The sequence below is a fragment of the Ranitomeya imitator genome, chromosome 3 (assembly GCF_032444005.1).
Source record: "Ranitomeya imitator isolate aRanImi1 chromosome 3, aRanImi1.pri, whole genome shotgun sequence".
Taxonomy (NCBI): domain Eukaryota; kingdom Metazoa; phylum Chordata; class Amphibia; order Anura; family Dendrobatidae; genus Ranitomeya; species Ranitomeya imitator.
In genome coordinates, this window is record NC_091284.1 from 29,743,295 (window position 1) to 29,770,419 (window position 27,125).

A 27,125-nucleotide genomic window follows, 5' to 3' on the forward strand; every position below is an offset into this window, starting at 1 on the left:
AAGCAGCAGGACATCATTTTAGTCATTTATTGGGCTTTGCATCTCGCACTGTTGCTGTGGCACAACAAAATTGAGACGAACACTTACGCGGGCACGGTGCACAGATCTGGAGGTTTGTTTTTTTTTTTTACTATTCTTTATTGTACATATTTGTATTTAGATACTACTTTGAAGAAAGAAAAGGACCTGGGCAACAAGAAAAGTAAGTCCACACAATACTGCCATATAGTGACAAGGCAATAGTATCGATACCCCATATTCTGCAAAAATAATATGCATCACGTGAACATATCTGCTTGAAAGAGGTTGTCCACCATTTAGATTGTGGAGGTCGGATATCCAGCACCCACACAAATCTTTAAGTCATACGTTCTTATCATTGTTGAGATTGGCCATCAGTGATTTATTGGAACCCAAATTTTGTCCAACATCTGTAACATTGCAAACAAGGATCAAGCACAATGGATTCCAGCATATTCTGGTCCTTTGCTTTTCCAGAAGAAACATGCTGCCAGAGATGTCTGGTATATGTGGTGGTTATGGGTCTTCTGGAGATTTAACTACATGTGGTGTAATCAGCAGAGGATTTTCTTCAACAACTTCATTGTGAGCATAATTATTAGGCAATTAGTATTTTTTATGATTCATTTTATTACTGAACAACCACAGCGCTGTCAAACAAACCAAAAGGTTAATAAACTTTACGGTTTTGTCTTTCGTATGAGAATATTTCAATGTGCAGAACTGTTATGGAACTAAAAGAAATATGTAAATTTTTCATTTAAATTTTTTATTTTTATCTGTTAAAGTAAGAAAAATAACTAAAACTAAATCTCAGTGAACAGTATAGTATTATAGCCATCCTTCTTTTCAGTAACAGCCATAAATTCCATTCATGGAGCCTGTGAGGTTCTTCACCTTTTTGGGGCCTCATCAACCACAGCCCCAGACACGGATCAGAGAGGCAACTGTTCTCCTTCACCCTACATCTCATATTAGAAGGACCCACAAATTCTCACTAGGGTTTATGTCCGGTGAGGATGGGGCCCAGTCATTATTCTCCATCTTTAGTCTCTCCTGGCCCTGAGCAGTGGAGACTTCTGATTTTATTGAAAGATGCAGACTTTTTCTTATCCCTGATTGAATAAAGTGTCTTCTAAAAATGGGCAGTAGGTTTTGGTGTTGATTTTGAGTCCTTGTTAAATTTGGAATGGTCTAAGGGGTTTATCTTTAATAATATCAGCCCATAGCAGTACCCAGAGGCTTATCTTGGTTTTTCGGCACCAAGGGCAAGAATTCAGTTTGGCGCCTTCAATGCACAACTTAAGCGGTTTTAGTCGTCGTCAAGTAATCTATATGGGATTTCCACACTTACAATCTCGTGCCGACTAGTTGCTCTAAATATATGCATATCGCACACTTGCGGTTACATGATCTTCTGCTCTTAACTTCGGCACTGGAGAATCCTGACTGCAGATTTTCATCACAAACCCTTTAATGCTTCTAATATAAATAGAATTGTAGTAATTAGTGATGAGCGAGTGTACTCGTTGCTCGGGTTTTTATGACTGCTCGGAGATTTAGTTTTCATTGCCACAGCTGGATGATTTACGGCTACTAGCCAGGCTGAGTACATGTGGGGGTTGCCTGGTTGCTAGGTAATCCCCACATGTAATCAAGCTGTCTAGTAGCCGCAAATCATCTAGCTGCGGCAAGGAAAACTAAATCTCCGAGTAGTCCTAAATACTTAGAGACCACCCGAGCGTGCTCGGGAAAACCCGAGCAATGAGTATACTCGCTCATCACTAGTAGTAATCCTCAACTTTTAAATGGCACAATAAGTTATTGACATGGTCATCTATGTATCACATAATATTACAAGTTATAGATTGTTACATGCATACAGGATCAGAACTATTAACAACACAGTAAAAAATCATAAGAACCATCATCGGCACAGAAATATATCACCAGAACCACGATTAGTACAGAAATACATCACTAGAAACACTATCAGAACAGAAATACATCACCAGAACCACCATCAGTACATGAATACATCACCAGAACCACCATTTCACAGGGATACCGCAACAGAGTGGGATCAGACAATTGCGGTGTCTGGTTACACAAACTCCTTCACTTATTAGAACTGTTTCACCATTCTATTAAACAGTGCAGTTTCCTTGCTGTCATGGCAAGGGTTAACCAATTCTATTGATGTCCTGGAGCTCTCCATCCTAAATTGTGTCAACTGTTCAGTGTTGGTCACTCTCCTCTGGTATATATGCTCGCCCCTGACACTTGGGAGTTGCCAGTGATAGCTTTACTTCCTGGTTTGGTAGTGAAGGAGAAAATTCCATGTTTTAAATTGGCGGTTGGAGAGTTTTTCTGGAGATTGGTGCATGGAGTTGGTTTTCATGGTTTTCCTCATTCCTATACCTTCTCTGTTTCCCACCCTGTTGTTTTGTGAATGTATTTGTATGACTGTAGTTTTCTTTTATCACTGTCTGTTAACCCTGTCTGCCTAGTTAGTGTTTTCCTACACACTGCAGCCCATCATCTCCCTGGGTGGGGGAGGGTTCAAATAAGGGTTAAGTTAGTTGCATAGATAGGTACAAAAACCCGGCGTCTCCACCTTCAAGAGTAATCCAAGGGACCAGGGAACATGGATAGATTAGGGTGCCCATAGTTTGAAGGATCGGGTAGGTGTCCACAGTCCCTTGACACTACGTGACACACTATCAGTGCAGGTATAGGTCACCAGAATACCATCAGTACATGAATACATCACCAGAACCACCAACAATATATGAATACATAACCTGAACCACCATCAGTACATAAATACATAACCAAAACCACCATCACTAAAGGAGTACATAACCAGAAACACCATCAATTTGTGAATACATCACCAAAACCACCATCAGTATATGAATACATCACCAGAACCACCATCAGTACACTGTCTCCTCACACTTCCCCACCCTCAGTCCTCCTCATGCTGCTGACGTCACCCTGACCCGGAAGTACCTACATTCAGGGCTTCAATTGTACTCACTCCTGAAAGACCCAAGTACAATTGAAAGCTGGGAGCTAACAAGTTACACCTTCTCAGAGCCGGCCACACCTCCCCTCATTACACAAATACACATCTCCTGATCTTCTGTATCCAATCAGCATTCACGTTTTGACAGTTCGCAGGCAGGAAATCTGAATAACATTAAATGGTCAAAATACTACCTTGCCTAATAATTCTGCACACGTTGTATACTGTAGTAGAAAGGAGCAATTTACTTAATTTGGTAGAATGCGATTACTGAGGGGGGCACTATTAGGATGGCATTACTACATTTAATAAAGGGGGATGTGTGGCATGCACTTCTATGTTGGGCACTGGCAGTGTGAAGCTGATGCTATTGGAAAGCATTGGGTGCTAGCACTAACAGTGGGCACTATATGGCTGGCACTACTGAGCGGGCAATGTGTGGCCAGCATTATTGGAGGGCACTGTATAGCTGACATCACTGAGAGGGCACTGTATGGCTGACACTAATGGTGAGTATTAGGTGATTGGTATTAATAAGGGGCACTGTATGGCTGACATTATTGGTTGGTACTAATAAGGGGCACTGTATGGCTGACACTATTGGTTGGTACTAATAAGGGGCAGTGTATGGCTGACACTATTGGTTGTTACTAATAAGGGGCACTGTATGGCTGACACTATTGGTTGGTACTAATATGGGGCAGTGTATGGCTGACACTATTGGTTGGTACTAATAAGGGGCAGTGTATGGCTGACACTATTGGTTGGTACTAATAAGGGGCAGTGTATGGCTGACACTATTGGTTGGTACTACTAAGGGGCAGTGTATGGCTGACACTATTGGTTGGTACTAATAAGGGGCACTGTATGGCTGACACTATTGGTTGGTACTAATATGGGGCAGTGTATGGCTGACACTATTGGTTGGTATTAATAAGGGGCACTGTATGGCTGACACTATTGGTTGGTACTAATAAGGGGCAGTGTATGGCTGACACTATTGATTGGTACTAATAAGGGGCACTGTATGGCTGACACTATTGGTTGGTACTAATAAGGGGCAGTGTATGGCTGACACTATTGGTTGGTACTACTAAGGGGCACTGTATGGCTGACACTATTGGTTGGTACTAATAAGGGGCACTGTATGGCTGACACTATTGGTTGGTACTAATATGGGGCAGTGTATGGCTGACACTATTGGTTGGTATTAATAAGGGGCACTGTATGGCTGACACTATTGGTTGGTACTAATAAGGGGCAGTGTATGGCTGACACTATTGGTTGGTACTAATATGGGGCAGTGTATGGCTGACACTATTGATTGGTACTAATAAGGGGCACTGTATGGCTGACACTATTGGTTGGTACTAATAAGGGGCAGTGTATGGCTGACACTATTGGTTGGTACTACTAAGGGGCACTGTATGGCTGACACTATTGGTTGGTACTAATAAGGGGCAGTGTATGGCTGACACTATTGGTTGGTACTAATAAGGGGCAGTGTATGGCTGACACTATTGGTTGGTACTACTAAGGGGCACTGTATGGCTGACACTATTGGTTGGTACTAATATGGGGCAGTGTATGGCTGACACTATTGGTTGGTACTAATAAGGGGCACTGTATGGCTGACACTATTGGTTGGTACTAATAAGGGGCAGTGTATGGCTGACACTATTGGTTGGTACTACTAAGGGGCACTGTATGGCTGACACTATTGGTTGGTACTAATAAGGGGCACTGTATGGCTGACACTATTGGTTGGTACTAATATGGGGCAGTGTATGGCTGACACTATTGGTTGGTACTAATAAGGGGCACTGTATGGCTGACACTATTGGTTGGTACTAATAAGGGGCACTGTATGGCTGACACTATTGGTTGGTACTAATAAGGGGCACTGTATGGCTGACACTATTGGTTGGTACTAATAAGGGGCAGTGTATGGCTGACACTATTGGTTGGAACTAATAAGGGGCACTGTATGGCTGACACTATTGGTTGGTACTAATAAGGGGCAGTGTATGGCTGACACTATTGGTTGGTATTAATAAGGGGCAGTGTATGGCTGACACTATTGGTTGGTACTAATAAGGGGCACTGTATGGCTGACACTATTGGTTGGTACTAATAAGGGGCAGTGTATGGCTGACACTATTGATTGGTACTAATAAGGGGCACTGTATGGCTGACACTATTGGTTGGTACTAATAAGGGGCAGTGTATGGCTGACACTATTGATTGGTACTACTAAGGGGCACTGTATGGCTGACACTATTGGTTGGTACTAATAAGGGGCAGTGTATGGCTGACACTATTGGTTGGTACTAATAAGGGGCAGTGTATGGCTGACACTATTGGTTGGTACTACTAAGGGGCACTGTATGGCTGACACTATTGGTTGGTACTAATATGGGGCAGTGTATGGCTGACACTATTGGTTGGTACTAATAAGGGGCACTGTATGGCTGACACTATTGGTTGGTACTAATAAGGGGCAGTGTATGGCTGACACTATTGGTTGGTACTACTAAGGGGCACTGTATGGCTGACACTATTGGTTGGTACTAATAAGGGGCACTGTATGGCTGACACTATTGGTTGGTACTAATATGGGGCAGTGTATGGCTGACACTATTGGTTGGTACTAATAAGGGGCACTGTATGGCTGACACTATTGGTTGGTACTAATAAGGGGCACTGTATGGCTGACACTATTGGTTGGTACTAATAAGGGGCACTGTATGGCTGACACTATTGGTTGGTACTAATAAGGGGCAGTGTATGGCTGACACTATTGGTTGGAACTAATAAGGGGCACTGTATGGCTGACACTATTGGTTGGTACTAATAAGGGGCAGTGTATGGCTGACACTATTGGTTGGTACTAATATGGGGCAGTGTATGGCTGACACTATTGGTTGGTATTAATAAGGGGCACTGTATGGCTGACACTATTGGTTGGTACTAATAAGGGGCAGTGTATGGCTGACACTATTGATTGGTACTAATAAGGGGCACTGTATGGCTGACACTATTGGTTGGTACTAATAAGGGGCAGTGTATGGCTGACACTATTGGTTGGTACTACTAAGGGGCACTGTATGGCTGACACTATTGGTTGGTACTAATAAGGGGCACTGTATGGCTGACACTATTGGTTGGTACTAATATGGGGCAGTGTATGGCTGACACTATTGGTTGGTATTAATAAGGGGCACTGTATGGCTGACACTATTGGTTGGTACTAATAAGGGGCAGTGTATGGCTGACACTATTGGTTGGTACTAATATGGGGCAGTGTATGGCTGACACTATTGATTGGTACTAATAAGGGGCACTGTATGGCTGACACTATTGGTTGGTACTAATAAGGGGCAGTGTATGGCTGACACTATTGGTTGGTACTACTAAGGGGCACTGTATGGCTGACACTATTGGTTGGTACTAATAAGGGGCAGTGTATGGCTGACACTATTGGTTGGTACTAATAAGGGGCAGTGTATGGCTGACACTATTGGTTGGTACTACTAAGGGGCACTGTATGGCTGACACTATTGGTTGGTACTAATATGGGGCAGTGTATGGCTGACACTATTGGTTGGTACTAATAAGGGGCACTGTATGGCTGACACTATTGGTTGGTACTAATAAGGGGCAGTGTATGGCTGACACTATTGGTTGGTACTACTAAGGGGCACTGTATGGCTGACACTATTGGTTGGTACTAATAAGGGGCACTGTATGGCTGACACTATTGGTTGGTACTAATATGGGGCAGTGTATGGCTGACACTATTGGTTGGTACTAATAAGGGGCACTGTATGGCTGACACTATTGGTTGGTACTAATAAGGGGCACTGTATGGCTGACACTATTGGTTGGTACTAATAAGGGGCACTGTATGGCTGACACTATTGGTTGGTACTAATAAGGGGCAGTGTATGGCTGACACTATTGGTTGGAACTAATAAGGGGCACTGTATGGCTGACACTATTGGTTGGTACTACTAAGGGGCACTGTATGGCTGACACTATTGGTTGGTACTAATATGGGGCAGTGTATGGCTGACACTATTGGTTGGTATTAATAAGGGGCAGTGTATGGCTGACACTATTGGTTGGTACTAATAAGGGGCACTGTATGGCTGACACTATTGGTTGGTACTAATATGGGGCAGTGTATGGCTGACACTATTGGTTGGTATTAATAAGGGGCACTGTATGGCTGACACTATTGGTTGGTACTAATAAGGGGCAGTGTATGGCTGACACTATTGGTTGGTACTAATATGGGGCAGTGTATGGCTGACACTATTGATTGGTACTAATAAGGGGCACTGTATGGCTGACACTATTGGTTGGTACTAATAAGGGGCAGTGTATGGCTGACACTCTTGGTTGGTACTAATAAGGGGCACTGTATGGCTGACACTATTGGTTGGTACTAATAAGGGGCAGTGTATGGCTGACACTATTGGTTGGTACTAATATGGGGCAGTGTATGGCTGACACTATTGGTTGGTACTAATAAGGGGCACTGTATGGCTGACACTATTGGTTGGTACTAATATGGGGCAGTGTATGGCTGACACTATTGGTTGGTACTAATAAGGGGCACTGTATGGCTGACACTATTGGTTGGTACTAATATGGGGCAGTGTATGGCTGACACTATTGGTTGGTACTAATAAGGGGCAGTGTATGGCTGACACTATTGGTTGGTACTAATAAGGGGCACTGTATGGCTGACACTATTGGTTGGTACTACTAAGGGGCACTGTATGGCTGACACTATTGGTTGGTACTAATAAGGGGCACTGTATGGCTGACACTATTGGTTGGTACTAATAAGGGGCACTGTATGGCTGACACTATTGGTTGGTACTAATAAGGGGCACTGTATGGCTGACACTATTGGTTGGTACTAATAAGGGGCAGTGTATGGCTGACACTATTGGTTGGTACTACTAAGGGGCACTGTATGGCTGACACTATTGGTTGGTACTAATAAGGGGCACTGTATGGCTGACACTATTGGTTGGTACTAATATGGGGCAGTGTATGGCTGACACTATTGGTTGGTACTAATAAGGGGCACTGTATGGCTGACACTATTAGTTGGTACTAATAAGGGGCAGTGTATGGCTGACACTATTGGTTGGTACTACTAAGGGGCACTGTATGGCTGACACTATTGGTTGGTACTAATAAGGGGCACTGTATGGCTGACACTATTGGTTGGTACTAATATGGGGCAGTGTATGGCTGACACTATTGGTTGGTACTAATAAGGGGCACTGTATGGCTGACACTATTGGTTGGTACTAATAAGGGGCAGTGTATGGCTGACACTATTGGTTGGTACTAATAAGGGGCACTGTATGGCTGACACTATTGGTTGGTACTAATAAGGGGCACTGTATGGCTGACACTATTGGTTGGTACTAATAAGGGGCAGTGTATGGCTGACACTATTGGTTGGAACTAATAAGGGGCACTGTATGGCTGACACTATTGGTTGGTACTAATAAGGGGCACTGTATGGCTGACACTATTGGTTGGTACTAATAAGGGGCACTGTATGGCTGACACTATTGGTTGGTACTAATAAGGGGCACTGTATGGCTGACACTATTGGTTGGTACTAATAAGGGGCAGTGTATGGCTGACACTATTGGTTGGTACTACTAAGGGGCACTGTATGGCTGACACTATTGGTTGGTACTAATAAGGGGCACTGTATGGCTGACACTATTGGTTGGTACTAATATGGGGCAGTGTATGGCTGACACTATTGGTTGGTACTAATAAGGGGCACTGTATGGCTGACACTATTGGTTGGTACTAATAAGGGGCAGTGTATGGCTGACACTATTGGTTGGTACTAATAAGGGGCACTGTATGGCTGACACTATTGGTTGGTACTAATAAGGGGCACTGTATGGCTGACACTATTGGTTGGTACTAATAAGGGGCACTGTATGGCTGACACTATTGGTTGGTACTAATAAGGGGCACTGTATGGCTGACACTATTGGTTGGTACTAATAAGGGGCAGTGTATGGCTGACACTATTGGTTGGTACTAATAAGGGGCAGTGTATGGCTGACACTATTGGTTGGAACTAATAAGGGGCACTGTATGGCTGACACTATTGGTTGGTACTAATAAAGGGCACTGTATGGTTGACACTATTGGTTGGTACTAATAAGGGGCAGTGTATGGCTGACACTATTGGTTGGTACTAATAAGGGGCAGTGTATGGTTGACACTATTGGTTGGTACTAATAAGGGGCACTGTATGGCTGACACTATTGGTTGGTACTAATAAAGGGCACTGTATGGTTGACACTATTGGTTGGTACTAATAAGGGGCACTGTATGGCTGACACTATTGGTTGGTACTAATAAGGGGCACTGTATGGCTGACACTATTGGTTGGTACTAATAAGGGGCACTGTATGGCTGACACTATTGGTTGGTACTAATAAGGGGCATTGTATGGCTGACACTATTGGTTGGTACTAATAAGGGGCAGTGTATGGCTGACACTATTGGTTGGTACTAATAAGGGGCACTGTATGGCTGACACTATTGGTTGGTACTAATAAGGGGCAGTGTATGGCTGACACTATTGGTTGGTACTAATAAGGGGCACTGTATGGCTGACACTATTGGTTGGTACTAATATGGGGCAGTGTATGGCTGACACTATTGGTTGGTACTAATAAGGGGCACTGTATGGCTGACACTATTGGTTGGTACTAATAAGGGGCAGTGTATGGCTGACACTATTGGTTGGTACTACTAAGGGGCACTGTATGGCTGACACTATTGGTTGGTACTAATAAGGGGCACTGTATGGCTGACACTATTGGTTGGTACTAATATGGGGCAGTGTATGGCTGACACTATTGGTTGGTACTAATAAGGGGCACTGTATGGCTGACACTATTGGTTGGTACTAATAAGGGGCAGTGTATGGCTGACACTATTGGTTGGTACTAATAAGGGGCACTGTATGGCTGACACTATTGGTTGGTACTAATAAGGGGCACTGTATGGCTGACACTATTGGTTGGTACTAATAAGGGGCAGTGTATGGCTGACACTATTGGTTGGAACTAATAAGGGGCACTGTATGGCTGACACTATTGGTTGGTACTAATAAGGGGCACTGTATGGCTGACACTATTGGTTGGTACTAATAAGGGGCACTGTATGGCTGACACTATTGGTTGGTACTAATAAGGGGCACTGTATGGCTGACACTATTGGTTGGTACTAATAAGGGGCAGTGTATGGCTGACACTATTGGTTGGTACTAATAAGGGGCACTGTATGGCTGACACTATTGGTTGGTACTAATAAGGGGCAGTGTATGGCTGACACTATTGGTTGGTACTAATAAGGGGCACTGTATGGCTGACACTATTGGTTGGTACTAATAAGGGGCACTGTATGGCTGACTCTACTCAGGAAATATTTTCTGGCTAATTCTTTTGCAGGGCGCTGTATGGCTGACATCATTGAGAGAGTAATGTATGGATTCTACTTTTAAGGGTGTATAAGTGGCTGGCACTACTGGGGAGCATTGGGTGACTGCCTGGCACTAATAGGGGGCACTGTATGGCTTACACTAGCAAGGGACATTTTTTGGCTAATTCCGTTGCACTGTATGGTTGGCATCACTAAAGGGGCACTGTGTGGCTTAGACTTTTGAGGGGTCGGCATTGGATGGCTACTGGAGAGCACTGTGTGGCCACCTGCACTACCACCTCTCTGCACGTCTGGGGAAGCAGCCGACTCCCATTCTCCTTGTAAACTGGGAGTCCCAGAAGTTAAAAATATCTGACATATTTCATAAATGAATAATAAACGATTGCTGCTTTCAATTTTATAGTCGGGAGCAGTAAATTCTGACAATGTGGCCAACGCCTGAATAAAGACATCTCAGTCCCAGGAAGGTGTATTTGCATTTTTTTGGCAGAGGTACAAACCATTTAATACATTTTGCACAATTAGGCTTCCAAAAGGTCTAAAAACAGCAGACAAAGGCCATAATTAAATACCAGGACGCCGGCTGTGTATGTGCCTCTGCCATTACTGATTGTCTGTGATTCACTACGCACGCTATGCTTCTATTTCAGGTAAGAAAATGACTATGTCTCTCCATGTGTTATTAGTCCTCGCATTCGCCATCATCTCCTTGGCCGCATTGTGTAAGTGTCAAACATTTCTTGCTTCAGTTGTATACGTAAAAGGTCACAAACTTTGCATAAATCACTTGTGCAATCTTATTAAAAAAAATCAGCTTCTTTCTACCCTTATGAGTAACTTCTCCCCCTTACCTTCTGAAGTCATCATTCACTCTGAAATACTGCTCGGTCTTGATCAAAGCTAGATGGACTGACAACACATTGAGGGATTAGATTAAAGCTGTCTATTTAAGTCTAGGGAGGAGCACAGAGAGACACACGCACACACATACTCCGCTGCTTTTAGTGTTTTATCTCAGCTGGATTCACAGCTACACTGCTCAGTCCTGCTGTATGGTATCCCCCATTCTACCTTTGCTTCTGATTCTGTACTACATAGAAACATTGGAGCAGGATTCTCATGTCTGGATGTGCTGTGCATAGAAAACATCATAGCAGATAGACTCTCCACCCAACAGCTCAAAGAGAACTGATACAAAAATGGTGAAAAATACAGGACACAAATCATATAATAGCCAGAAATAGTGAACATAACATGGTAAAGAGTAAAGAATGACCTGGGGAAATCACAGGCATTCTTACTTATCCCGGTAAGTTTCCCAAACATGCACATTGTCAAGAGCCATAGGGCCCAAATGGGCATCTGAGATGATATCCTCCCTCTCTTTCTCACTTGGGGCTTCATTTTCTTTGGCGGGGATTTATTCGTTATCTTCCTATGTGACCCTCCCCCTATTTATTAATAAAATATATAGATTTAAATGCAAAATTAAGTCATTGCTGCCTTGTAATATTTCTGTGTACTCATTTTCAAGCTGATGCCGAATGCACCGTGGAGCCCAAGGATAGGAAAGACTGCGGGTTTCCGGGCATAGGCAGGCAGCAGTGTGTTCTGAGAGGATGCTGCTTTGACTCAAGTATCAGGGGAGTCATCTGGTGTTATCAACCCTTGGAGACGACAACAACTTCAACTTCAACCCATCGACCAACATCAACAGCAGAATCAACAGCAACAAAATTTCTAGCCCATGATACAAAAGCAACAACAGCAGATTCAACAGCAACAACAGAATTTGTGACGCATACATCTGCAAAAATAGAAAACGGTAAATGCCATCATGGCTGGCAGTGGACAGGCAGATGAGATCAGTAGATGTGGCACATGGCTGGCAGTGGACAGGCAGATGAGATCAGTAGATGTGGCACATGGCTGGCAGTGGACAGGCAGATGAGATCAGTAGATGTGGCACATGGCTGGTAGTGGACAGATAGATGAGATCAGTAGATGTGGCACATGGCTGGCAGTGGACAGGCAGATGAGATCAGTAGATGTGGCACATGGCTGGCGGTGGACAGGCAGATGAGATCAGTAGATGTGGCACATGGCTGGTGGTGGACAGAGAGATGGGATCAGTAGATGTGGCACATGGCTGGCAGTGGACAGGTAGGTGAGATCAGTAGATGTGGCACATGGTTGGCAGTGGACAGGTAGATGAGATCAGTAGATGTGGCACATGGCTGGTAGTGGACAGGTAAATGAGATCAGTAGATGTGGCACATGGCTGGTGGTGGACAGAGAGATGGGATCAGTAGATGTGGCACATGGCTGGTGGTGGACAGAGAGATGGGATCAGTAGATGTGGCACATGGCCGGCAGTGGACAGGTAGATGAGATCAGTAGATGTGGCACATGGCTGGTAGTGGACAGGCAGATGAGATCAGTAGATGTGACACATGGCTGGTGGTGGACAGAGAGATGGGATCAGTAGATGTGGCACATGGCTGGTTGGGGACAGGCAGATGAGATCAGTAGATGTGGCACATGACTGGTAGTGGACAGGGAGATGAGATCAGTAGATGTGGCACATGGCTGGTAGTGGACAGGCAGATGAGATCAGTAGATGTGGCACATGGCTGGTAGTGGACAGGCAGATGAGATCAGTAGATGTGGCACATGGCTGGTTGGGGACAGGCAGATGAGATCAGTAGATGTGACACATGGCTGGTGGTGGACAGAGAGATGGGATCAGTAGATGTGGCACATGGCTGGTTGGGGACAGGCAGATGAGATCAGTAGATGTGGCACATGGCTGCTAGTGGACAGATAGATGAGATCACTAGATGTGGCACATGGCTGGTAGTGGACAGATAGATGAGATCAGTAGATGTGGCACATGGCTGGCAGTGGACGGGCAGATGAGATCAGTAGATGTGGCACATGGCTGGCAGTGGACAGGCAGATGGGATCAGTAGGTGTGGCACATGGCTGGCAGTGGACAGGTAGGTGAGATCAGTAGATGTGGCACATCGCTGGCAGTGGACAGGCAGATGGGATCAGTAGATGTGGCACATGGCTGGTAGTGGACAGGTAGATGAGATCAGTAGATGTGGCACATGGCTGGTAGTGGACAGGTAGATGAGATCAGTAGATGTGGCACATGGCTGGTAGTGGACAGGTAGATGAGATCAGTAGATGTGGCACATGGCTGGTAGTGGACAGGTAGATGAGATCAGTAGATGTGGCACATGGCTGGTAGTGGACAGGTAGATGGGATCAGTAGATGTGGCACATGGCTGTTAGTGGACAGGTAGATGGGATCAGTAGATGTGGCACATGGCCGGCAGTGGACAGGCAGATGAGATCAGTAGATGTGGCACATTGCTGGTAGTGGACAGGTAGATGAGATCAGTAGATGTGGCACATGGCTGGTAGTGATCAGGTAGATAAGATCAGTAGATGTGGCACATGGCCGGCAGTGGACAGGCAGATGAGATCAGTAGATGTGGCACATGGCTGGTAGTGAACAGGCAGATGAGATCAGTAGACATGGCACATGGCTGGCAGAGGACAGGTAGATGAGATCAGTAGATGTGGCACATGGCTGGTAGTGAACAGGCAGATGAGATCAGTAGACATGGCACATGGCTGGCAGAGGACAGGTAGATGAGATCAGTAGATGTGGCACATGGCTGGTAGTGGACAGGTACATGAGATCAGTAGATGTGGCACATGGCTGGCAGTGGACAGGTAGATGGGATCAGTAGATGTGGCACATGGCCGGCAGTGGACAGGTAGATGAGATCAGTAGATGTGGCACATGGCTGATAGTGGACAGGTAGATGAGATCAGTAGATGTGGCACATGGCTGGTAGTGGACAGGCAGATGAGATCAGTAGATGTGGCACATGGCTGGTAGTGGACAGGCAGATGACATCGGTAGATGTGGCACATGGCTGGTAGTGAACAGGCAGATGAGATCAGTAGATGTGGCACATGGCTGGCAGTGGACAGGCAGATGGGATCAGTAGATGTGGCACATGGCCGGCAGTGGACAGGCAGATAAGATCAGTAGATGTGGCACATGGCTGGTAGTGGACAGGTAGATGAGATCAGTAGATGTGGCACATGGCTGGTAGTGGACAGGCAGATGAGATCAGTAGATGTGGCACATGGCCGGCAGTGGACAGGCAGATAAGATCAGTAGATGTGGCACATGGCTGGTAGTGGACAGGCAGATAAGATCAGTAGATGTGGCACATGGCTGGTAGTGGACAGGCAGATAAGATCAGTAGATGTGGCACATGGCCGGCAGTGGACAGGCAGATAAGATCAGTAGATGTGGCACATGGCTGATAGTGGACAGGTAGATGAGATCAGTAGATGTGGCACATGGCTGGTAGTGGACAGGCAGATGAGATCAGTAGATGTGGCACATGGCTGGTAGTGGACAGGCAGATGAGATCGGTAGATGTGGCACATGGCTGGTAGTGAACAGGCAGATGAGATCAGTAGATGTGGCACATGGCTGGCAGTGGACAGGCAGATGGGATCAGTAGATGTGGCACATGGCCGGCAGTGGACAGGCAGATAAGATCAGTAGATGTGGCACATGGCTGGTAGTGGACAGGTAGATGAGATCAGTAGATGTGGCACATGGCTGGTAGTGGACAGGCAGATGAGATCAGTAGATGTGGCACATGGCCGGCAGTGGACAGGCAGATAAGATCAGTAGATGTGGCACATGGCTGGTAGTGGACAGGCAGATAAGATCAGTAGATGTGGCACATGGCTGGTAGTGGACAGGCAGATAAGATCAGTAGATGTGGCACATGGCCGGCAGTGGACAGGCAGATAAGATCAGTAGATGTGGCACATGGCTGATAGTGGACAGGTAGATGAGATCAGTAGATGTGGCACATGGCTGGTAGTGGACAGGCAGATAAGATCAGTAGATGTGGGACATGGCTGGTAGTGGACAGGTAGATGGGATCAGTAGATGTGGCACATGGCCGGCAGTGGACAGGCAGATGAGATAAGTAGATGTGGCACATGACTGGTAGTGGACAGGCAGATGAGATCAGTAGATGTGGCACATGGCTGGTAGTGGACAGGCAGATGAGATCAGTAGATTTGGCACATGGCTGGTAGTGGACAGGCAGATGAGATGAGTAGATGTGGCACATGGCTGGCAGAGGACAGGCAGATGGGATCAGTAGATGTGGCACATGGCTGGTAGTGGACAGGTAGAGGAGATCAGTAGATGTGGCACATGGCCGGCAGTGGACAGGTAGATGAGATCAGTAGATGTGGCACATGGCTGGCAGTGGACAGGTAGATGAGATCAGTAGTTGTGGCACATGGCTGGCAGTGGACAGGCAGATGAGATCAGTAGATGTGGCACATGGCTGGTAGTGGACAGATAGATGAGATCAGTAGATGTGGCACATGGCTGGTAGTGGACAGGCAGATGAGATCAGTAGATGTGGCACATGGCTGGCAGTGGACAAGCAGATGGGATCAGTAGATGTGGCACATGGCTGTTAGTGGACAGGGAGATGGGATCAGTAGATGTGGCACATGGCCGGCAGTGGACAGGCAGATGAGATCAGTAGATGTGGCACATGGCTGGCAGTGGACAGGCAGATGGGATCAGTAGATGTGGCACATGGCTGGTAGTGGACAGGAAGATGGGATCAGTAGATGTGGCACATGGCTGGTAGTGAACAGGCAGATGAGATCAGTAGATGTGGCACATGGCTGGCAGTGGACAGGCAGATGGGATCAGTAGATGTGGCACATGGCTGGTAGTGGACAGGTAGATGGGATCAGTAGATGTGGCACATGGCCGGCAGTGGACAGGCAGATGAGATCAGTAGATGTGGCACATGGCTGGTAGTGGACAGGTAGATGGGATCAGTAGATGTGGCACATGGCCAGCAGTGGACAGGTAGATGAGATCAGTAGATGTGGCACATGGCTGATAGTGGACAGGTAGATGAGATCAGTAGATGTGGCACATGGCTGGTAGTGGACAGGTAGATGAGATCAGTAGATGTGGCACATGGCTGTTAGTGGACAGGCAGATGAGATCAATAGATGTGGCACATGGCTGGCAGTGGACAGGTAGATGAGATCAGTAGATGTGGCACATGGCTGGCAGTGGACAGGCAGATGAGATCAGTAGATGTGGCACATGGCTGGTAGTGGACAGATAGATGAGATCAGTAGATGTGGCACATGGCTGGCAGTGGACAGGCAGATGGGATCAGTAGATGTGGCACATGGCTGTTAGTGGACAGGGAGATGGGATCAGTACATGTGGCACATGGCCGGCAGTGGACAGGCAGATGAGATCAGTAGATGTGGCACATGGCTGGCAGTGGACAGGCAGATGGGATCAGTAGATGTGGCACATGGCTGGTAGTGGACAGGTAGATGGGATCAGTAGATGTGGCACATGGCCGGCAGTGGACAGGCAGATGAGATCAGTAGATGTGGCACATGGCTGGTAGTGGACAGGCAGATGAGATCAGTAGATGTGGCACATGGCTGGCAGTGGACAGGCAGGTGGGATCAGTAGATGTGGCACATGGCTGGTAGTGGACAGGTAGATGGGATCAGTAGATGTGGCACATGGCCGGCAGTGGACAGGCAGATGAGATCAGTAGATGTGGCACATGGCTGGTAGTGAACAGGCAGATGAGATCAGTAGATGTGGTACATAGCTGGTAGTGGACAGGCAGATGAGATCAGTAGATGTGGCACATGGCTGGTAGTGAACTGGCAGATGAGATCAGTAGATGTGGCACATGGCTGGTAGTGGACAGACAGAAGAGATCAGTAGATGTGGCACATGGCTGGTAGTGGACAGGTAGATGAGATCAGTAGATGTGGCACATGGCTGGTAGTGGACAGGTAGATGAGATCAGTAGATGTGGGACATGGCTGGTAGTGGACAGGTAGATGGGATCAGTAGATGTGGCACATGGCCGGCAGTGGACAGGCAGATGAGATAAGTAGATGTGGCACATGACTGGTAGTGGACAGGCAGATGAGATCAGTAGATGTGGCACATGGCTGGTAGTGGACAGGCAGATGAGATCAGTAGATCTGGCACATGGCTGGTAGTGGACAGGCAGATGAGATGAGTAGATGTGGCACATGGCTGGCAGAGGACAGGCAGATGGGATCAGTAGATGTGGCACATGGCTGGTAGTGGACAGGTAGAGGAGATCAATAGATGTGGCACATGGCCGGCAGTGGACAGGTAGATGAGATCAGTAGATGTGGCACATGACTGGCAGTGGACAGGTAGATGAGATCAGTAGATGTGGCACATGGCTGGCAGTGGACAGGCAGATGAGATCAGTAGATGTGGCACATGGCTGGTAGTGGACAGATAGATGAGATCAGTAGATGTGGCACATGGCTGGTAGTGGACAGGCAGATGAGATCAGTAGATGTGGCACATGGCTGGCAGTGGACAAGCAGATGGGATCAGTAGATGTGGCACATGGCTGTTAGTGGACAGGGAGATGGGATCAGTAGATGTGGCACATGGCCGGCAGTGGACAGGCAGATGAGATCAGTAGATGTGGCACATGGCTGGCAGTGGACAGGCAGATGGGATCAGTAGATGTGGCACATGGCTGGTAGTGGACAGGTAGATGGGATCAGTAGATGTGGCACATGGCTGGTAGTGAACAGGCAGATGAGATCAGTAGATGTGGCACATGGCTGGCAGTGGACAGGCAGATGGGATCAGTAGATGTGGCACATGGCTGGTAGTGGACAGGTAGATGGGATCAGTAGATGTGGCACATGGCCGGCAGTGGACAGGCAGATGAGATCAGTAGATGTGGCACATGGCTGGTAGTGGACAGGTAGATGGGATCAGTAGATGTGGCACATGGCCAGCAGTGGACAGGTAGATGAGATCAGTAGATGTGGCACATGGCTGATAGTGGACAGGTAGATGAGATCAGTAGATGTGGCACATGGCTGGTAGTGGACAGGCAGATGAGATCAATAGATGTGGCACATGGCTGGCAGTGGACAGGTAGATGAGATCAGTAGATGTGGCACATGGCTGGCAGTGGACAGGCAGATGAGATCAGTAGATGTGGCACATGGCTGGTAGTGGACAGATAGATGAGATCAGTAGATGTGGCACATGGCTGGCAGTGGACAGGCAGATGGGATCAGTAGATGTGGCACATGGCTGTTAGTGGACAGGGGACAGGGGATGGGATCAGTACATGTGGCACATGGCCGGCAGTGGACAGGCAGATGAGATCAGTACATGTGGCACATGGCCGGCAGTGGACAGGCAGATGAGATCAGTAGATGTGGCACATGGCTGGCAGTGGACAGGCAGATGGGATCAGTAGATGTGGCACATGGCTGGTAGTGGACAGGTAGATGGGATCAGTAGATGTGGCACATGGCCGGCAGTGGACAGGCAGATGAGATCAGTAGATGTGGCACATGGCTGGTAGTGGACAGGCAGATGAGATCAGTAGATGTGGCACATGGCTGGCAGTGGACAGGCAGGTGGGATCAGTAGATGTGGCACATGGCTGGTAGTGGACAGGTAGATGGGATCAGTAGATGTGGCACATGGCCGGCAGTGGACAGGCAGATGAGATCAGTAGATGTGGCACATGGCTGGTAGTGAACAGGCAGATGAGATCAGTAGATGTGGTACATAGCTGGTAGTGGACAGGCAGATGAGATCAGTAGATGTGGCACATGGCTGGTAGTGAACTGGCAGATGAGATCAGTAGATGTGGCACATGGCTGGTAGTGGACAGACAGAAGAGATCAGTAGATGTGGCACATGGCTGGTAGTGGACAGGTAGATGAGATCAGTAGATGTGGCACATGGCTGGTAGTGGACAGGTAGATGAGATCAGTAGATGTGGTACATGACTGGCAGTGGACAGGCAGATGGGATCAGTAGATGTGGCACATGGCTGGTAGTGGACAGGTAGATAGGATCAGTAGATGTGGCACATGGCCGGCAGTGGACAGGCAGATGAGATCAGTAGATGTGGCACATGGCTGGTAGTGGACAGACAGAAGAGATCAGTAGATGTGGCACATTATTATTATTATTATACATTTTTATAGCGCCATTTATTCCATGGCGCTTTACATGTGAATACGAGGCAAATATAGACAAATACATTAAACATGAGCAGATAACAGGCACACGAGTACATAAGGAGGGAGGACCCTGCCCGCGAGGGCTCACAGTCTGCAGGGGATGGGTGATGAAACACTAGGAGAGGGTAGGGCAGGTTGCGTGGCGGTTCAGTAACTTCAGGATCACTGCAGGCTGTAGGCTTGTCGGAAGAGGTGGGTCTTCATGTTCTTTTTGAAGATTTCTATGGTAGGCGAGAGTCTGATGTGTTGGGGTAGAGAGTTCCAGAGTATGGGGCAAGCACGGGAGAAGTCTTGGATGCGGTTGTGGGAAGAAGAAATGAGAGGGGAGTAGAGAAGGAGGTCTTGAGAGGATCGGAGGTTGCGTGTAGGTAGGTACCGGGAGACCATGTCACAGATGTATGGAGGAGAAAGGTTGTGGATGGCTTTGTATGTCATTGTGAGGGTTTTGAACTGGAGTCTCTGGGCGATAGGAAGCCAGTGAAGGGCTTGACATAGGGGAGAGGCTGGGGAATAGCGGGGAGACAGGTAGATTAGTCGGGCAGCAGAGTGTAGGATGGATTGGAGCGGTGCCAGAGTGCCAGAGGGGAGTCCAGAGAGTAGGAGGTTGCAGTAGTCGAGGCAGGAGATGATAAGGGCATGCACTAGCGTTTTTGCAGTGTCGCGGTCAAGGAAAGCACGGATGCGGGAAATATTTTTGAGTTTGAGACGGCAGGAGGAGGCAAGGGCTTGGATATGTGGCTTGAAAGAGAGGGCAGAGTCGAGGATCACCCCGAGGCACCGGGCGTGTGGGACGGGGGAAAGTGAGCAGCCATTGACATTGATGGATAGGTCTGGTGGAGGGGTAGAGTGAGATGGGGGAAAGATGATGAATTCTGTTTTGTCCATGTTCAGTTGTAGAAAGCGAGCAGAAAAGAAGGCTGAAATAGCAGACAGACAGTGCGGGATTTTGGTAAGTAAGGAGGTGAGGTCAGGTCCGGATAGGTAGATCTGCGTGTCATCAGCGTAGAGATGGTACTGCATACCGTGGGATTCTATGAGCTGTCCCAGGCCGAAAGTGTAGATGGAGAAGAGTAGGGGTCCTAGAACAGAGCCTTGAGGAACACCGACTGACAAGGGGCGAAGTGAGGAGGTGGTGTGGGGGAGGTTGACACTGAATATTCGGTCTGTCAGATATGACAAGATCCAGGAAAGGGCCAAGTCTGTGATGCCAAGAGATGAGAGAATTTGTAGCAAAAGGGAGTGGTCCACAGTGTCAAAGGCAGGAGACAGGTCCAGGAGAAGGAGGACAGAGTAGTGTCGCTTGCTCCTGGCAGTTAGTAGGTCATTGGTGACTTTAGTTAGGGCAGTTTCAGTTGAGTGATGGGAACGGAAGCCTGATTGTAACCAATCAAAGAGGGAGCAGGAGGAGAGGTGGGAGGACAGTTCAAGATGGACATGTTGCTCCAGCAATTTGGGGGCATAAGGGAGAAGAGATATCGGGCGATAGCTAGACACAGAGGATGGGTCGAGGGAGGGCTTTTTGAGGATGGGTGTGATCTTGGCATGCTTGAAGGATGAGGGGAAGACACCTGTTGTGAGTGAGAGGTTGAAGAGGTGCGTTAGGGTTGGGACAAAGACCATGGAAAGGTTAGGGATGAGGTGGGATGGGAGCGGGTCAAGCGTGCAGGTGGTGAGGTGTGATCTTGACAGGAGGGTGGAGAGCTGATCTTCTGTCATGGTGGAGAAGCTGGTTTTGGAGGAGCAGGGTTGAGCAGCTAAGAGGGGCAGTGGGCACTGTGGGCCAAAGCTTTCTCTGATCATATCGATCTTCTGTTTAAAGAATGAGGCAAAGTCTTCAGCAGAAATGAGGGGGGAGGGAGGAGGTGCTGGGGGACGGAGTAGAGAATTGAAAGTGTTGAAAAGCTGTTTAGGGTTGTGAGACAGGGAGGATATGAGAGATGAGAAGTAAGTTTGTTTTGCGGCAGTGAGCGCAGACTTGAAGCTTGTATGTAGTGAAGTGGTCGGCAGAGCGGGATTGCTTCCATCTCCGCTCAGCAATCCTGGAAGCCCGTCTTAATTCTTTGGTCAGGCTGGTCAGCCAGGGCTGCCTGTTAATTGTACGAGTTTTACTATGCATGAGCGGGGCGGCCGAATCGAGTGTTGCTGTTATTGTGGTGTTATAAAAAGTGGCAGCAGCATCTGTGTCATGAAGGGAGGCTATGTCTGTGAGAGGGAGAAGGGACTCTGAGAGTGATTGTAAGTTGAGATGTTTGAGATTTCTGCGAGGGAGTTTGTGGAGTGGGGGTTGCACACTAGGAGAGGAGAAGGACGAGAATGTCAGTAGGTTGTGGTCTGACAGGGGGAGGGGTGTGTTAGTGAGATTAGTAAGGGAGCAGAGGCGGGTGAAGATGAGGTCCAGCGTGTGGCCATCTTTGTGAGTGGCCTCAGAGGACCATTGAGTGAGGCCAAAGGAGGCAGTCAGTGATAGAAGTTTAGAGGCAGCTGAGGTGGAAGTGTCAATGGGGATATTGAAATCACCCATGATGATAGTGGGGATGTCGACAGAGAGGAAATGAAGTAGCCAGGTGGTGAAGTGGTCGAGAAAGGTGGAGATGGCTAGTTCTGGGGGGCGGTAGATGACAGCCAGCTGGAGGTTGGAGGGGGAGTAGATGCGGACAGAGTGCACCTCAAACGAGGGAAGATTAGCGGAGGGTGGTAGCGGGATTGGAGTAAAGGAGCAGGTGTCGGACAGGAGCAATCCAACTCCTCCACCATGTTTGTTGCTGGGGCGAGGGGTGTGAGAGAGGTGGAATCCGCCATAGGAGAGCGCAGCTGGAGAGGCAGAGTCAGAGGGGGTGAGCCAGGTTTCAGTGAGGCCGAGGAAGGAGAGTTTGTTGGTGATGAAGAGGTCGTGGATAAATGTCAGTTTGTTGCAGATGGAGCATGCGTTCCACAGTGCTCCAGGTAGGGGGAGCAGGGGAGTGGGGGCTGGATGAATGGGTATGAGGTTGTCATGGTTGGGAAAACGTGCGGAGGATCGTGGCAGGGGGTTAGAAATGAGTGTGGGGATGAGTAGGGGAGGGCCGGGATTTGGGGATATGTCACCAGCAGTGAGGAGTAGCAGACAGAGCGTTAGAAGGTGGGAGCAGGATAGGACATGATGCGGCCTTGTGTGTCTGGAGAAAAAGGATTGTATGTGGAGGAACAGTTCTGAGGAGAAGGTGAGATGGCTGGCGAAGATGGAGGAAGAAATGACTAGTTCCTTACTAGGTGGAGGGATTGCAGGAGATTGTAAGAAGGAAAGTAGTATGGGGGTGAAAGAGAAAAGAAACCAAAACATTGTAGTGGTTAGTATTCTGTTACCTTCCAGTCAATTCCAATCCAATTCAGTCTAATTCAAAATCATAATTAAAAAGATGTAATTTAAAAGATGGAAGTTAAAAGATGAATTGCAGCAGACTGAGTCTGTAGCAGACTCCTGCATGTGAATATATCCCCAGTTAAGGGCAATCAGGTGTGCATGGCTGGTAGTGGACAGGTAGATGAGATCAGTAGATGTGGCACATGGCTGGCAGTGGACAGGCAGATGGGATCAGTAGATGTGGCACATGGCTGGTAGTGGACAGGTAGATGAGATCAGTAGATGTGGCACATGGCTGGTAGTGGACAGGTAGGTGAGATCAGTAGATGTGGCACATGGCTGGTAGTGGACAGGTAGATGAGATCAGTAGATGTGGCACATGGCTGGTAGTGGACAGGTAGATGGGATCAGTAGATGTGGCACATGGCTGGCAGAGGACAGGCAGATGGGATCAGTAGATGTGGCACATGGCTGGTAGTGGACAGGTAGATGAGATCAGTAGATGTGGCACATGGCTGGTAGTGGACAGGTAGATGAGATCAGTAGATGTGGCACATGGCTGGTAGTGGACAGGTAGATGAGATCAGTAGATGTGGCACATGGCTGGTAGTGGACAGGTAGATGGGATCAGTAGATGTGGCACATGGCTGGCAGTGGACAGACAGATGGGATCAGTAGATGTGGCACATGGCTGGTAGTGGACAGGTAGATGAGATCAGTAGATGTGGCACATGGCTGGTAGTGGACAGGTAGATGAGATCAGTAGATGTGGCACATGGCTGGTAGTGGACAGGTAGATGAGATCAGTAGATGTGGCACATGGCTGGTAGTGGACAAGTAGATGGGATCAGTAGATGTGGCACATGGCTGGTAGTGGACAGGTAGATGGGATCAGTAGATGTGGCACATGGCCGGCAGTGGACAGGTAGATGAGATCAGTAGATGTGGCACATGGCTGATAGTGGACAGGTAGATAAGATCAGTAGATGTGGCACATGGCTGGTAGTGGACAGGTAGATGAGATCAGTAGATGTGGCTCATGGCTGGCAGTGGACAGGCAGATGAGATCAGTAGATGTGGCACATGGCTGGTAGTGGACAGGTAGATGAGATCAGTAGATGTGGCACATGGCTGGCAGTGGACAGGCAGATGAGATCAGTAGATGTGGCACATGGCTGTTAGTGGACAGGCAGATGAGATCAGTAGATGTGGCACATGGCTGGCAGTGGACAGGCAGATGAGATCAGTAGATGTGGCACATGGCCGGCAGTGGACAGGCAGATGAGATCAGTAGATGTGGCACATGGCTGGTAGTGGACAGGCAGATGGGATCAGTAGATGTGGCACATGGCCGGCAGTGGACAGGCAGATGAGATCAGTAGATGTGGCACATGGCTGGTAGTGGACAGGTAGATGGGATCAGTAGATGTGGCACATGGCTGGTAGTGGACAGGCAGATGAGATCAGTAGATGTGGCACATGGCTGGCAGTGGACAGGCAGATGAGATCAGTAGATGTGGCACATGGCTGGTAGTGGACAGGTAGATGGGATCAGTAGATGTGGCACATGGCCGGCAGTGGACAGGCAGATGAGATCAGTAGATGTGGCACATGGCTGGTAGTGGACAGGTAGATGGGATCAGTAGATGTGGCACATGGCTGGTAGTGGACAGGTAGATGGGATCAGTAGATGTGGCACATGGCCGGCAGTGGACAGGCAGATGAAATCAGTAGATGTGGCACATGGCTGGTAGTGGACAGGTAGATGAGACCAGTAGATGTGGCACATTGCTGGCAATGGACAGACAGATGAGATAAGTAGATGTGGCACATGACTGGCAGTGGACAGACAGTTGAGATCAGTAGATGTGGCACATGGCTGGTAGTGGACAGGTAGATGAGATCAGTAGATGTGGCACATGGCTGGCAGTGGACAGGTAGATGAGATCAGTAGATATCGCACATGGCTGGTAGTGGACAGGTAGATGGGATCAGTAGATGTGGCAAAAGTTTGGTAGTGGACAGGTAGATGAGATCAGTAGATGTGGCACATGGCTGGTAGTGGACATGTAGATGAGATCAGTAGATGTGGCACATGGCTGATAGTGGACAGGTAGATGAGATCAGTAGATGTGGCACATGGCTGGTAGTGAACAGGAAGATGAGATCAGTAGATGTGGCACATGGCTGGTAGTGGACAGGTAGATGGGATCAGTAGATGTGGCACATGGCTGGCAGTGGACAGGCAGATGGGATCAGTAGATGTGGCACATGGCTGGTAGTGGACAGGTAGATGGGATCAGTAGATGTGGCACATGGCCGGCAGTGGACAGGCAGATGAAATCAGTAGATGTGGCACATGGCTGGTAGTGGACAGGTAGATGAGACCAGTAGATGTGGCACATTGCTGGCAATGGACAGACAGATGAGATAAGTAGATGTGGCACATGACTGGCAGTGGACAGACAGTTGAGATCAGTAGATGTGGCACATGGCTGGTAATGGACAGGTAGATGAGATCAGTAGATGTGGCACATGGCTGGCAGTGGACAGGTAGATGGGATCAGTAGATATCCACATGGCTGGTAGTGGACAGGTAGATGGGATCAGTAGATGTGGCAAAAGTTTGGTAGTGGACAGGTAGATGAGATCAGTAGATGTGGCACATGGCTGATAGTGGACAGGTAGATGAGATCAGTAGATGTGGCACATGGCTGGTAGTGGACAGAGAGATGGGATCAGTAGATGTGGCACATGGCTGGTAGTGGACAGACAGATGAGATCAGTAGATGTGGCACATGGCTGGTAGTGGACAGGTAGATGGGATCAGTAGATGTGGCACATGGCTGGCAGTGGACAGGTAGATGAGATCATTAGATGTGGCACATGGCTGGTAGTGGACAGGCAGATGAGATCAGTAGATGTGGCAAAAGTCTGGTAGTGGACAGGTAGATGAGATCAGTAAATGTCGCACATGGCTGGTAGTGGACAGGTAGATGAGATCAGTAGATGTGGCACATGGCTGGCAGTGGACAGGTAGATGAGATCAGTAGATGTGACACATGGCTGGTAGTGGACTGGCAGATTATATATATATATATATATATATATATATATATATACACATAATATTTCACCCTTTTAGGTGGGGGGCAGATTGTATTTTGACCATTACATATGTTCCTGATCTGAAAGTTTTACGGTACGGTCACACTCAGCGACGCTGCAGCGATATAGACAATGATCCCACCTAAACTAGATCGCTGGAGCGTCGCTGTTTAGATCACTGTAGAGATGTCAAACACAGCAACTCCAGAACGATGCAGGAGCGATCCAGTGACGTAACGGCGACTCACTTATCGTTCTCGCTGGTTGTTAGCTCCATGTAAAACGTTGCTGGCGTCGTTGCTTTTAATGTCAAACATGACAGTACACGGCGACCAAATAAAGTTCTGCACTTTATTTCCGACCAGCGATGGCACAGCGGGATCCAGATCGCTGCTGCGTGTCAAACACAACGAGATCGCTATCCAGGACGCTGCAACGTCACGGACCGTTGTCGTTCTCGTTGCAAAGTTGCTGAGTGTGACGGTACCTTTAGTTCATTATTTTCCTTCACTTAACATCTTATCTGAGGTCAGATTCTATGTTACGTCTGACAATAGTATCTCCCACTGATATCATTCATAGGAGCGTCGGACCCCTTCATTGTTTTCAACGTAGATTTTCCAACCACAAAGCCCCCAATGAACATAAGTCAAGAAATCACCGTGCCAGACAGCTGTGGACCTCTCTGGAGCTGGAGTCATCCCGGTCATATCTGTCTATTGTCTATAGTGTCAGCAGTGCTATTGTCATCTTAATATTGTGACTTGGAAGCCTTGCTCCTTTTTGTTTCTTATCTCTTATAAGTGTGGGGGGGGCTGAATACTGTCTGGATGCTATTGTCTATGCCTCCGAGTGATACATTGTTAGTGATTAATTCTTTATAGAAGGTGGTAATAATAACAATAATGTTATGTCTATGTCCAACGATAATAAAAATATAATAATACATGA

At 47.7% G+C, this 27,125-nt stretch overlaps 1 long non-coding RNA gene across 2 annotated transcripts; it reads left to right on the top strand.

Annotated features, from left to right (window-relative positions):
* Positions 1-27,125, top strand: LOC138672565 (uncharacterized). 2 transcript variants are annotated; one of them, XR_011319746.1, is made up of 4 exons: positions 1-112; positions 11,209-11,280; positions 12,093-12,383; positions 26,757-27,125. It is a non-coding gene; the product is annotated as an uncharacterized lncRNA (long non-coding RNA). The 2 variants fall into 2 exon arrangements; XR_011319747.1 differs by having other exon boundaries at positions 46-202.